The sequence below is a fragment of the Tupaia chinensis genome, unplaced genomic scaffold, assembly GCF_000334495.1.
Source record: "Tupaia chinensis unplaced genomic scaffold, TupChi_1.0 Scaffold000355_1, whole genome shotgun sequence".
Taxonomy (NCBI): Eukaryota; Metazoa; Chordata; class Mammalia; order Scandentia; family Tupaiidae; genus Tupaia; species Tupaia belangeri.
Window position 1 is genome coordinate 5467153 of NW_006159850.1, and position 13809 is coordinate 5480961.

The 13809-nt window shown below is 45.4% G+C and overlaps 1 protein-coding gene and 1 long non-coding RNA gene across 3 annotated transcripts in view; one reads left to right on the forward strand and one right to left on the reverse strand.

Annotated features, from left to right (window-relative positions):
- Positions 1 to 10200, forward strand: part of LOC102478754 (uncharacterized) — a 15450-nt gene extending 5250 nt beyond the window's left edge. The window contains exons 3-4 of the long non-coding RNA XR_335176.1: positions 9384 to 9530; positions 10092 to 10200. This is a non-coding gene — a long non-coding RNA (uncharacterized LOC102478754). The remainder of the gene's footprint in view (positions 1 to 9383; positions 9531 to 10091) is intronic.
- Positions 1 to 13809, reverse strand: part of CDH13 (cadherin 13) — a 1127839-nt gene that overhangs the window by 752495 nt on the left and 361535 nt on the right. The gene's annotated exons all lie outside the window — the stretch shown is intronic.

A 13809-nucleotide genomic window follows, 5' to 3' on the forward strand; every position in this document is an offset into this window, starting at 1 on the left:
TACAGAATAGCATGAGTCATCCCCCTAATTTCTTTTTGCTATAATAGAGATGCCTTTCAACTCCTCCTCCTTTATATTCCAATAAAGTTCTCCTAAGGTCTTAGAGATACTGACACCAGAGTTCCCTGGATACCCCTGTGTCCTACAGAAGCTGAAGAACATAAGGATTAAAGGGCTCATCTTTTATTTCTGTAAGGATTCTTCTCTGACACTTGTGAGAAATAGAGCAAATAATACCACTTACTGATCTTATTTAGCAGGAATAGGTTTTGCATTTGATGTTTCTAGTCTTGGTAAGTTAATGCCTCAATACCTGCTGTCCTTCCCATCATCCAGACAGGGCTAAGCACACAAAGGAGAGGCCATGAAGACACAGGTGATCTGGTTTTGCAAGTAGCTACCTAAGTAGGAATATTGCAGATGCTGCAGAGTTGTGACAATTGCACTCTGAGCCCCAGGGTGAGAGCTGTGATTATAACATTAGGTAAGAGTTACCAAGCACATGGTGTGTCCCAAACTCTGAGCAAAGTACTTTATACACACTCAGGAGAGCAGATTTTCCTTAACAAAAAACAAAATCTAAATTGCCTAGGTTTAAATCTTAGCACCATGCCTTATTAGTCATTTAATCTTTAATGAGTTAGCTAATCCTTTGGTGCCTCAATATTTTCATCTGTAAAATGGAAATCATAGTTGAACCTGCCCCAGAGAGTTGTTAGAAATAGATGAGCTGGAACCAGCAGTTAGCGTAATGGCTATGTCGCTGGACTCCCACGTAGTCGACCGCGGTTCGTGTCCCGGACCCGGTGGCTTAAAACTCACGCCGGGCGCGTGTGCGTGCGTGCCCAAGATCCCGAGAGGAGAATGGAGGAGAAGGGATTGCGGCGTGACCATCCCCCCTGGGGGGTGATTTCTCGCTTTCTGTCTCTATGTCTCTCTCTGTCTGTCTGGCGAGCGCACGCGCCCTACAGTGAAAATCTCTCCAAAAAAATAAATAAATAAATAAATAAAAAAGAAATAGATGAGCTAAAAGATGGAAGTTCTTGAAACAGTGACTGGATATGGCAAGGGGAACATGAGTGTTAGCTTTTATCATTACATTATTCCACTCAGTCACTTCAATAACCCTAGGAAGGAGGTATTGTTATTATTCTTCATTTTTAAGTCTCTTTACTCATTTACTTATATCTTGAGAGAAAGAGACAAGCATCCCTAACAGAGTCTCCCACTTCAGTCTCTCAAGGCTTCCCAGACAGCCAAGGCATGGGAACAAGTGCATGCGCTCGCTGTAGACAGGTCAACCTGGGAGCTGAAGCTCGATCTTCCACATGGTTTCCAGCACTGCAAAGCATTATGCTACTGCTGTGCCATCATGGCTGGCCCCATCCCTAATTTTACAGCTAAGACAGTGGAGACTCTGAGACACCGAATATCTTATTCAAGACACTCAAGAGAAAGCAGTTGATCCAGAATTTTTAAAAAATATTTAATTTTATTTATCATTATTATTTTTATTTTAGAGATTTTTGCTACAGATCACGAGCACTTGCCAGAGAGACAGAAAGCAAGAGATAACCCTCCAGGGGGGATAGCCATGTCACGATCTCCTCCATTCTCCTCTTGGGATTTTGGACACACATGCACACATGCCCAGAGTTAATTTCAAGCCTTTGAGTCCAAGAGTCCAACTGTGGTCAACCACATGGGACCCCAATGCCTAACTCAATATGTCACTTGCTGGCCCTTCCTTATTATTATTTCTTAATTTGCTATAGAACTTGCATGAGAGAGAGAGAGAGAGAGAGAGCGAGTGCAAGCCACCGGGTCTGGGACTTTAACCATGGTCAGCCATGTAGAGGTCTAGAGCCTCAACCATGGCAACGGTTGGCCCCTCTGATCCAGAATTTAAGCTCACTCTTGTTATATTCTGCTACCTGTCTTCTAAAGCACATCAAAACAAATCAATCTCTGATAGAAAAATTGATTTCCAATGAAAATATGGTGAACTGTATCTAAAATCTGGGGCATGTCCCTGACTTTTGTTGAGTAAGGCAGTGTGGTTTTCATACTGGACTGCCTAATAGCATTATAACAGAAATGATTTGTTGTTGTTTAATCCAGGTTCCTAGCTCTTCCCTTCAAGCTCTTCTCTTGAGGTCCGTATTTAGGATATTCAGGATGGTTTTAATAACTTCCCACATGATCAGATGATCTGCCATGTTTGGGACAGGGCACTCAGTGGTGGTGGGGTTCATCCACATCTCTGAGATGGATGATCTTATGAGCTGCCAAAGGCAACTTTGTACCCAGGCCAAGAAGCCCTGGCACCCATGGCAGATGTGCCTCCCACTAACCACTATATGAGGTATCTGTAGAAGAAGCCCCTTTGTCTAAAACCAGTTCTGTTCCTCCAGTTGGAAGTTCAGTGAACAGGTCCATCTCCCCTCCCAGTCGGGCCCAGGTGCTGGTGGAATGGCATACCAAATAGACGAGGGCAGACTAGTTCAGACACAGACTGCAGTGGGCACACTTATCTGTCCCCGTGGTTTAGGGGGTGCCAGTTCTCTCTCATACACATACCCCTGCTGAGCTGTTCCAAAGTCGCTAGTCAATTAACTGTCAATTTATGTCAAGCGTGACATCACCTCACAGCAGCCCTGACTCACAGATCCCTCTGTTGTTTCTAAAACATCTCATTTTCCTCCCACTTTCTCCTTCTGGTGCCAGGCAGTTTGCATTGTCTCATTGTTCCCTTACTGGCAATCATAAATTCTCAGTGTCTTCCTGGAACCCAAAGAGCTCAGGGAAGTGGGCTTCACCATCAGGGTCTGACCCTTTAATACTCTAACTCAGACACACAACATGTTACGGATTAAAGACCAATTCTTTTATTAGGGGAAAATTCTGGGTGAAAGAAAATGAGGAGACTGGGAGAACCTGGGAAAGCCATCAGACTAAGATGCACATCTGTCCTTGAGTGAAGAGAGTGGGAAGGAAGGCTAGATAGACCTTTAGACCTTACAGTCTAAAGAAGGACTTGCAAGGCCATCAGGAAATCCTAGAGCCAATGTGAGCTGTCCAATGAACTCCAAGATTCCTAGATCTTCCCTAGTAGATCTGCCTTGCTGGATCATTGGTGAAAGAAGGTAAGAAGCAGCATGGCTAGGACCAGTAGTTGGCATAATGGCTATGTCACTGGACTCCCATGTAGTCAATCATGGTTCGAGTCCCAGACCCAGTGGCTTAAAAACTCATGCTGGCGTGTGTGCATGTCCCAAGAGGAGAATGGAAGGGAATGAATTGTGGCCATCCCCGTGGGGAGTGATTTCTTGCTTTCTGTCTGTCTCTCTCTGTCTTTCCAGTGAGCGCATACACCCTATAGCAAAAATGCTCCAAAAAGAAGAAGAAGAAGAAGAAGAAGAAGAAGAAGAAGAAGGAGAAGAAGAAGAAGAAAAAAGCATGGCTTCATCTCATCCTAAAAGCTGCCATGGACTTCAAAGAGCAGCACCTGTGGTTATGGGTCAGCTACTCTGTGTGGCTGGGGGTCTATGAGGTATATTTCATGGCTGCCATACTTAGCAAATACAAAAGCTACTATAAAGGAGTGGACCTTTCACCTAATTTGATCGAGATCCACTAAGGCTTTCTAAATTTACTTCTACTCACTGAAAGTTGGAAGAAAGATTCTTTATTCTTTGATAAATATTGAGAAACCTGGAAATACTTGGGTCATTTGCAGAATCAAGTTTATCAGGAGAAGAAACTGAAATGGCTATGGGATGAGTTTACTAGTATCTGTGCAAAGTGCAGGCAGGAGATGACCTGCAACTAGCTGAAGCGCTGAGACCAAGTTTGGGCTGAAAATTAGAAGGAAAGATTTGCATGGAGCTGACAGTTCATACCACAGATACCAGATGATTGCCCAAGGAAATGATAAATAGGAAAAAAATAGCCCTTGTAATAAACAGAATAATTGCCTCTTCTAAAAAATGTCTGTCCTGGGAACCAGCAGTTAGCGTAATGGCTATGTTGCTGGACTCCCGCGTAGTCAACCGTGGTTCACGTCCCGGACCCGGTGGCTTAAAACTCACGCCGGGCATGTGTGCATGCATGCCCAAGATCCCGAGAGGAGAATGGAGGAGAAGGGATTGCGGCGTGACCATCCTCCCTGAGGGGTGATTTCTCGCTTTCTGTCTCTATGTCTCTCTCTGTCTGTCTGGCGAGCACATGCGCCCTATAGCGAAAAATCTCTCTCTCAAAAAAAAAGTTTGTCCTAATCCTTGAAATTTGTGACAATGTCAGGTTACATGGGAAAAATATTGAAGTTGCAAGGGGAATTAAGGTTGGTAACCAGTTGACCTTGACATGGGAAAGTAATCTGGATTATCCAAATAGGTCCAACATAATCACAAAGGTCTCATGAAAGAGAGAGGCAAGAAAGTCGAAGTCGAAGGAAGATTAAAAGATGCTTTGCTGATAGCTTTGAAGATGGAGGAAGGGATGAAGTCGACTTTAAACACTGGAAAAGGCAAAAGGACAGATTTTTCCTAGCCCTGTGGACACCTTGATTGTAACTCAGTGACGTCTATTTAGAATTTCTGACCTCCAGGATTACACAATAATAAATCTGTATTATTTTCAGCCCCTAAGTTTGGCGTCATTTGTTATACAGTGATAGGACCTAATATAGTTCTAATGGCAGAACACAGCAAAATGCCAACTCGTAGATATTTTAGGCTTAAATTCTTATTTTTCAAAACTTTTATAAGTGGTTTATATAAATTTACTCTGTACAAATTATTACTATTCCCATTTTATAGATGAGTAGACTGAGATTAAAATTTTCAAATAACTTGGTGAAGATCACTCAGCTAATAAGCACTAAAGCTAGAAGTTAAGCCAAGAAAATAAGACTTTGTATACCATGCCTTGGGCAGAGTGCTAGACTTTTTCAGAATGGAAAGATGTCAAGGAGACCATTCCGACAGCAAGGAGGGAGGAGGGACTGAGTGTCATGCCCTGGAAGCCGTAGAAGGACCAATTTCAGTGCGGGAATAAGAAAGAAAGAAAGTCAACGGCGTTGAAAGCTGCAGAGACCAAGGTGCATGAGCTGTGAAATGGTCATTACGAAGCCACTAAGTAGCCTTCGAGGGCCTTACCGTGATGGAGGAAATGGGTCAGAACATTTGGAAAAGATGGCGCAATATCTCAGCAAAGGCTGACTAGGAAATCTGTCAAGAAGTAAGAACACTTGCAAGAAAGTCCACTTTCTTTTTTCATTTTATAGATGAGTATTATTCATGAACTTTGTTTTTTTCTTTTTTCGTTTTTGATGGGTTTTGACCGTTTTGTTGGCAGAAGAAGGAAGGAGAGCACAGGAAGAGGATGGAGAGAAAGGGGCCGAATGTGACTGCAGGCTCCTCACGGACTGGGGTGGAAAGACTGTTTTAATGAATTGAACTTTGGCAAGGAAAGACATTCTTTTCCTTGAGAAGAAAGGATGAAGGAGCACAAGCTGGGGTGGGGAGGAGGTAGCGAGGAGGATGGGGCACTCTCACAGAGCTGGCTTGATTTACCAGATCATCCTCCCACGAGGATGATCTGGTAAATCTTCAGGGTTGAAGAGACAAGACAAAAGAGAACAATTTGAGGTTGGAATCGTGGAGTATGAATTGGAGAGCTCTGAAAAGATGGATAAGGCATTCTTAAGGGATGAATTTATCAGGACACAAATTTTATCCACAAAGGTTGAGAATTAATTTAGTTTTGAGATATGCTGTTAAGAGGCAAAATGAGAATTTACTATTTCCCTCCTTTTGAATTATTTTTGTTTCTATTTTTTTAAGAGTTTTTGTTTTAGTTTATTTTTTATTTATTTTTTTTGCTATAGGGCGTGTGCACTCGCCAGACAGACAGAGAGACAGACAGAAAGTGAGAAATCACTCCCCAGGGGGGATAGCCACACTGCAATCCCTTCTCCTCCATTCTCCTCTTGGGATCTTGGGCACGCACGCACACGCGCCCGGCATGAGTTTTAAGCCACCGGCTCTGGAACACAAACCACGGTTGACTACGTGGGAATCCAGCAACATAGCCATCACCCTAACTGCTGGTCCCGTTTGAATTATTTTTGAATCACAATGTGAAAGTCAACAACCAGCTCAATGGAAAATCACAAAAGAAGGGAGGAGAAAGGACTGTGGTGTGGTCATCCTTCAGGGGGTAAGTTCTCACTTTCTGTCTCTCTGTCTCTCTGGCAAGAACACATGCCTTATAGCAAAAATCTCTTAAAAAAAAGAAAGAAAGAAATGGAGCCCCCTTGGAAAACTGCCTACTTTTGGATCTATGTGGGCCGATCACAGTAGGTAGAATCCTCCATGGCTGGGGCTTCTGGGGGGACTGGTCTCTCCCTATGTAATGAAATGGTACAGTTTGGCAGGGAAGGGGGTGTGAAAAGACAGCCACATTTTGCCCTGGATCACTGACTACAAAATACCAGAAGGGTTCAATACGTCAGTTAACCAAGGGAGTAGCCAGCAAAAACTTCCTGACCTGCAGACATTAATAAACTGTGGTGTCCTTGCAGCTCTTGTGAATACCTGCCATGAAACAAATGAAAATTTTCTTGACAGTTATGAAGTCATGAACACTGAAAAGATGAGGACTCGAATAAAAGATGGTTCTGGTAGACAAAGGTACCCCCAAATTTATATTTTCCAGAGTTTGTATAGGGAATTTTACTTGAGCGAGTCATAAAACTGCTTAACCTTCAACTTCTGCTATGGAAATTGGAGGAACAACCTACCTTGCTAGATTGATGGGAGGATTCAAAAAGATGTTTTATTGAAGAGTACAGTACAGTCTTCTGTGGAATGAGCCCAGGAAAATCCTCCTTATACAACTTGTAAAATACATTGTTTAGATATCTTAACCTTACAGTCCTGTGTTTTATTTGGTCAACTTTAATGCACTGTCTGTGTCTAGGACTTGATAAAGAAGTGAGTAGGTAATTCCTGTTCACTGCCTTCTCTTCTCTTCTCCTTTATTTTGGGCCCTGGAGACTGGCCTTTATGGACCCAGTCAAAACGCTCTCTGGCTCTCCGGCTTTGACCAGAGGGAAAAAGTCACTACAGAAGGAAGACAGAGAGGAGAATGGATCTGGGCATTTGCTCTGTGCCCTTCCTGCCGGTCACTCTGGAGGGCTGGCTGTGTCACTCACTATACTGAAGATCTCCATGCACTCAGCTAGACCCCTCTCTGTAGGGGCTCCCTCTCCCCTGGCCCCTTCAGGCCTCGGGGGAGGCACTGCCTCTTGTGGTTTCCCTCCCCTCCGTCTGTTTACAGTACATGGTCCCTTTATAAAATGCTTTACAAATGATCATATTTGAGAGCACTTTCTAGTTCCTGCTGGGGCTTGCACTTAACACCCAAAGAAGTTGCCCCAAACAGTGCTAGCTCACCAAAGTCTGCTTGTTTCTGATGACCGCTGTGCTTCTCCCTGCCAATCTCAGCCCAGTTTGTTCTGCTCTTACTGTCCGTCTTCAGAAAAACAAGACAAGAAAAGGCTCACCACGTAGTCCCTGCTGATGTATGTCTGGGTGACTTAATGCTGACAGTAAAATGACCATTAAGCTCGGATTTAATGGCCTGTGCTCTAGGCCTCCAGGGCTGGGGTGGGCAGCCTCCCTCATCCATGTTCCATCCAACCCTGCAGCCCACATAGGACCTTGTGCCAGTGCTGGGACTCCGTGTAGCTACTGCAGAGAGGGCAGGGCCTGAGAATCCAAAATGGGGTTCAATATTGGGAACTTACTAACCAGATTGGTACAGAAACCTTTAGGACTATTTGAAAGGTAGCTTTTAAAGGGCATTCCAGTGGTATATTTATTTGTTTTAAAATCCTATTATTTGTGGGAAGCTGAGTTCCCGGCGCTGTAGTTTGTTCCCAGATCCAACTCTTGTCGAGTGCATTTATGGCCAGTACCAAACTTAGTGAAGTAGCAGAACCTCAGCGGCCTAACTCAGAGTCAGAATGAGTGGGGGCGCACCCCACCTTCGTCCTCCCCACTTGTGTCTGTGAGCAGATCACAGGCTCCTCCTGCCTCAATTTCCTCAGTGGCAAAACAGGTACTCAGGCTGACACGAGGTGTCCCCTCTATCATGTATGCAAAGCACACAGCATGGGGCAGAGACGGCAGCCAGCGATGATCTGAACCCAGGGTAAGTAAACCTAGGAAAATGTCCAAGATAATTCTTGCCCAGAGCTCCAGCATGTGAAGAAATCAGACATGGAAACCCACAACTGCAGTTGAGAGTAATCTTTCTTTAATAGACAGAAGAGAGAGGCCTAAGACCCTGAGGAAGAAGAAACTGCCTCCACCTGGGCCAGCCAAGGAAGACTTCAGAGGCTTCCAGAAGCCGGAGCTGGTGTTTGTTACCATCTTCAGAGCCAAGGCCTTCAAAAGCCCGGATCCCCACTGGTGTGCCTTGTCCAGAGTTCCTTCTTAATGAAGACTCTTCGGCTGTCTCCCGAGTCATCTGCTTTTCAACTCTCAGCAAATCTTATCTGGAAAAATGCTTTCCTTGTCTCCCTTGTCAATGCTTTGCATTTCTCTTCTACTTTGTTACTGGCCTTCTGACCAAGGGCTTTTATCTCTTCACAGCACAGAATCCTTACTGCGCTGTTTCCTGTAGTTTATTCAATCCCCATCATTCTCCCCTCTCGTGCATGATTTAGTCCTGTAAAGTGTTAGGGGAGAGAGCTTGTAGGATAGATGTCAGGGAAGGAAGCTGTATTTAATTGCATTATGCTGCAAACAGCCCTAGAAGAAAACCCCCATTTGTTAGGGGTTGGGGGGAATTGGGAGAAGGTCTATGAATGGAGTGGTCGAGGAGAAGGAACTTTCCTTGAAAATAATGTATAAAATAATTTGCATGTAAATATGTGAAGATTGACCACAATGCATTACTCTCCATACGGGAGCGTGAGGTCAGCAATGGATATTATACATGAGGAAGGAAAATCAAATGTTCTCTTCTGATGTGTGAAATGGAAGAAAGTGTAATTACTATTATAATTATTGTGGTGATGACAGTAATATTACTATTTCGATAATTATTTATTGGGTGCTAGCTACTTCCCACTCACTGTGTTAGGGGCCTCACATTCATGATTAGTGTCCCTGTCACACAAAGGAGGAACTGGGGGTCAGAGCGACTGAGGACTGGCCCGAGGTCACACAGCAACTGTGGGACTGGGTGACAGGATGATGGAGCAGTCCAGGCTCCACTGACTGCTGCCTCCCCTGCCTGCGGTGACTCTCCCCATCCGAACCACACAGAACTCCCTGGAGAAAGACTCCAGCTTTGTCTCCACTTTGCAGGTTCTTCGCAAGTGTCACTTGGGACCTAATGACTCACTCGCATGCCGCCACCACCACCACCACTCCAAGACCAGCCAATCTGTCTGCAGCAGCCAGGAGCTCAAGACCACTTCCCATCTCACCTGAACCACTCCACATAACTGGAGGGTAACTGAGTCTTTCTTCAAGATTTAGTGATGCTCTCTACCCACCAGATTAACACAAACCAGAAAGCTGAATTAGGTTGATACTCCCATGACAGCCACTGGGGATATAGCCTGGAGGGAAAAAGTGAGAAAGTGCTCCCCAGGGGAGTCAGCCATGCCACAATGTCCTACACTCTCTCCGTGGGCTTTTGGGCACACACGCACATGTACCCAGCGTGCTCCTCAAGTGGCCTGGGCTCCAGAACCACCCATCACTATGTGAGATCTGGCCACCTGAACCACCATGCCCATGGCTGGCCCTCCCCAGGCAGCTACCCTGAGAGTAACTTAGCCCCATTTCAGTTCAAATAAGTCTGAGCATAGCTTATGTTTGTTTCCATGGCTGTTGTAGCAAATCACCACACATTTAGGGGCTTAAACAACACAAATATATTATTGCACAGTTCCAGAAATTCAAAGTCTGACCCAGTCTTACTAGGTTAAAAATCAAGGAGCAGGCAGAGCTCTCCTCCTCTGGAGGCTTCAGGGGAATGTCTGTCCCTGTCTTTTCCATCTTCTCCAGGCCACCTGCATCCTGCGGCTCCTGGCCCTGCTGCCACCTTCAAAGCCAGCAAGGCAGCAACTTCAAATCTCTCAACTTCCGGGACTCTGAAAGCCGCCACGTCCGGAACTCGAACCGCCATTGACTATAAGGGAGTCCAGTGACATAGCCATTATGCCATAAAAGTAAGCCTCCCGCTTACTTGTATAAAGACCTTTGTGAATATACTGGAGTATCCAGGATAATTTCTTTATGTCAACATTCTGTGACTATAGAACCAGCAGTTAGCGTAATGGCTATGTTGCTGGACTCCCACGTAGTCGACAGCGGTTCACGTCCCAGACCTGGTGGCTTAAAACTCACGCTGGGGGCGTGTGCGTGCATGCCCAACATCCCGAGAGGAGAATGGAGGAGAAGGGACTGCGGCATGACCATCCCCCCTGGGGGGTGATTTCTTGCTTTCTGTCTCTCTGTCTCTCTCTGTCTGTCTGGTGAGCACACGCTCCCTATAGTGAAAACCTCTACCAAAAAAAAAAAAATTCTGAATTTAATCATATCTGTAAAGCATTTTTGCTACACACAGTTGCACATTCATAGGCTCCAGGGGTTAGAATGTGGACCTCTCTGGGGCCGTTATTCTGCCTGGCAGACCTGTGACCCAGACGTTCTGCCCCTGGGCATATATGACCCAGGAAACCTCACACTTGTCTACAGTGAGTCACATCCCATGCTGCAGCAGAGCTGTTGAGGTGCTAGAACTAGAGATCACTCGACTTCCGCATTGAAACACGGAGAAGTGACAGGTGTGGAGGTTGTAGCCCGGAGACATGCACCAACTGGAAGCAACAACACAGCCTGGGTGTTTAACTCTGGTGTGAATGTATCATTTATTCTATTTATGTATTTATTTTTTTAGTTTTTCCTATAGGGTGCTTGTGTTCACTGGTAAGAAACAGAGGGAGGGAGAAAGCACCCCCCCAGAGGGGATGGCTACACTGCAATCCCTTCTTCATTCTCCTCTCAGGATTTTGGCCATGCACACACACACACACATGCTCAGTGTGTTTTTCAAGCCACCGATTCCAGAACTCGAACTTGGCAGATGGCAATGTGGGATTCAGTCACCTTAACCTCCACACAATCTGCTGGTCTGTGCATGTATCTTAAAAGGAGTACTAATAAGGAGAGTGAAAAAGTAAAAACGTACGTAACATAAGATCATCCACATCCATTCAGAAGGAAACACATGCACCCAGTGATGATGTGCACTCTGCAAGGACACTGCACTAGCAAGGTGCACCTGCTTACAGCAGTGGCTGCTTGCGGATGGGGAATGGGAGCAGGTGGAGTAGAGGAGCATGAGTCCTGTGCAGGCACCACCTCCTCCTCAGCACCGCCACCCTGACCCTCTCCACCCCAGGTGGAGGTGCAGGGTGGCTTGGAGACCTGCTGCAGGGTCCTCGCACCCTGTCTTGTCTGAGTGTGTGCATATCCCTGGCTGTACCGTGAACTCGTCAGACCAGGGACTCCATCTTGCTTTCCTTTGTATTTTTCAAGCACAGCACAATGCCTCCTCACAGTAGGTGCCTAATAGGTGTTTTGTTGAACTGAACGGTGAGCAGTGGAAAACAAGACATCTGGAGTGGGATGTCTCATCTGAGCTGACACTTAGAAAAACTTCTAAGGACACCCACATGGGCCTTAAAGCTGCGTTTGGAACACAAAGTTGAATCATAAAGCCTGCTTCTTGCAGGTGAGTGAAGGAGAGGGATGGCCAAGAGAATGTGGACTTCCTGAGCACCTGCTTTGCTTCTAATTTTTCAAGACAAAATGCCAGGAAAGATGAGCAGCAGAATGAAAATGCAAAATAAACCTGGAAGAAGGGAAAAGAAACCCTGAGGGGAGTAAGAGACTGTAGGACAGCACCTAGCTGCTCTAAATAAATTCAATCCAGAGAATGGCAGGAATGTGGAGATGGGCACAGAAAAAGTATCTCCAAATATTTCAAAAGCTCTTCATAGATACTGTGATTCTATAATGAGACTGACATTGTTCTGGGTCAAGACTCTAGAACTGATCGTTAAAGTGATGGTTTTGAGCACTTAAAAAGAAAATAGAGTGGTGATTTTTAGAAGCCTGTAAGGTTCATTAAAATCAGGTTGTGCCTGAGTGACCTGGTTTCCTTCATGGACATTAAATGGTAAAAACCGCAGACCTGAGGTAGATATTTTACATGGACTTCAGCAAGGAGTTTGAAAAGCTCTTTCTTAGAGGTTTTAAAGGCAAGGCTGATGCTCGTCTCGGCAGCCGGTTCAATGATCTTAGCTACATCGTGCTGATCCATGGCATGATGCCAGTCTCAATGATGTTCTGGAATAATACCACTTCTCATAATATTAAAAACAGCTGACGTGTATGGCGTGCCCCTAGGCAGTTCACACAGCCAGCCATATTCTCCCTCAACAGCTCTTTCGGAAAGGTGCATGTGAGAGAAGTGAGGCGCATAAATCTGAAAAGCCTTCCCAGGTCCTTCTGGGGAGAGCAGTACTGACTCCTGAGACTAAGCTAGCCCGGAGTGCCATTCTCATAGAGAGTGTGTCAGAAAGTAGACCCCGCCAATTCGGAAAGGAACTCGGAAATGCAGCAGCTTCTGTAGAAAGGGATGAAGAAAAGGCACCCTTGTCTTCTGTTTGAGCACTCCCTGCTTCTCATCCCAACATCCCTCCCTCCCTCCCCAATTTCTGCAAAGAATGGCCTGCCCATTCCTTTTCTCTGTAGCAGCTCTTGTCACAGAATTAGCCTCTGGGGACTTTTGTCTTCTATCTGTCTGTTTTCCACAGGGTTTTAATCTCTGGTCCTGCTTTGGGATTCAACCTCACCTCACATTGCCTCTCACTTGAGAAGACTTTCTTCTGTTCAGAATCCATGCGTACATCACTGCCACACTTGTGCAAACTGTCCGGCGATCTGAATTAGCTTACAACCAGGTCCCGCAGCACGAGGCTTCCTGGACTAGAGGTTAATGCTTTAAACAGCTAAGAGGCTCCCCACGCAGGCAATCCTCCTCCTAGCAGAGCAATTACCTCAAACAAGGCTACTGGCTATGCAGAATCAATCGCTGCAAGACTGGGATTCAGAAGACATTTCCCTGTTTAAATAGGATCAGAAAGGGGTAACACCCGAGGGGCATAGGCAGGTAAGAGGAAATAATCCAACTAACTTAAATGTTTGTGCTTTTATTTTTCATTCTTATCCAAACAGACTTACCTATTCAGCACCAAAGTGTGACTAAAAAGAAACTTGGAACTCAGGGTTGAATTTGGGACAATTAGTTCATACCAGAACTACGTCCGGCCATTCAGTTATTTTATACACACTGACTGAGGAGCTCCCAGGAGTAACATGGTGGACAGATGATGGCCAGGGCCTGGAGCCAGAGGACTAGGGGCTCAGGTTCTGACTCTTCTATGCACTTTCTGGGGGGCCTTAATCCATCTGCCCTGCATTTCCTTTTCCTATCTATCTATCTATTTTTGAGAGTTTTTTTTTTTTTTTTTTTTTTTTTTTTTGCTATAGAGCCTGTTTGCTCGCTGGAGAGACAGACAGAGACACAGAAAGTAAGAAATCACCCCCTCCAGGGGGGATGGCCACACCACAATCCCTTCTCCTCAATTCTCTCAGGATTTGGGGCACGCACACAAATGTCCCCAGTGTGTTTCAAACTGTTGGGTCTGGGACT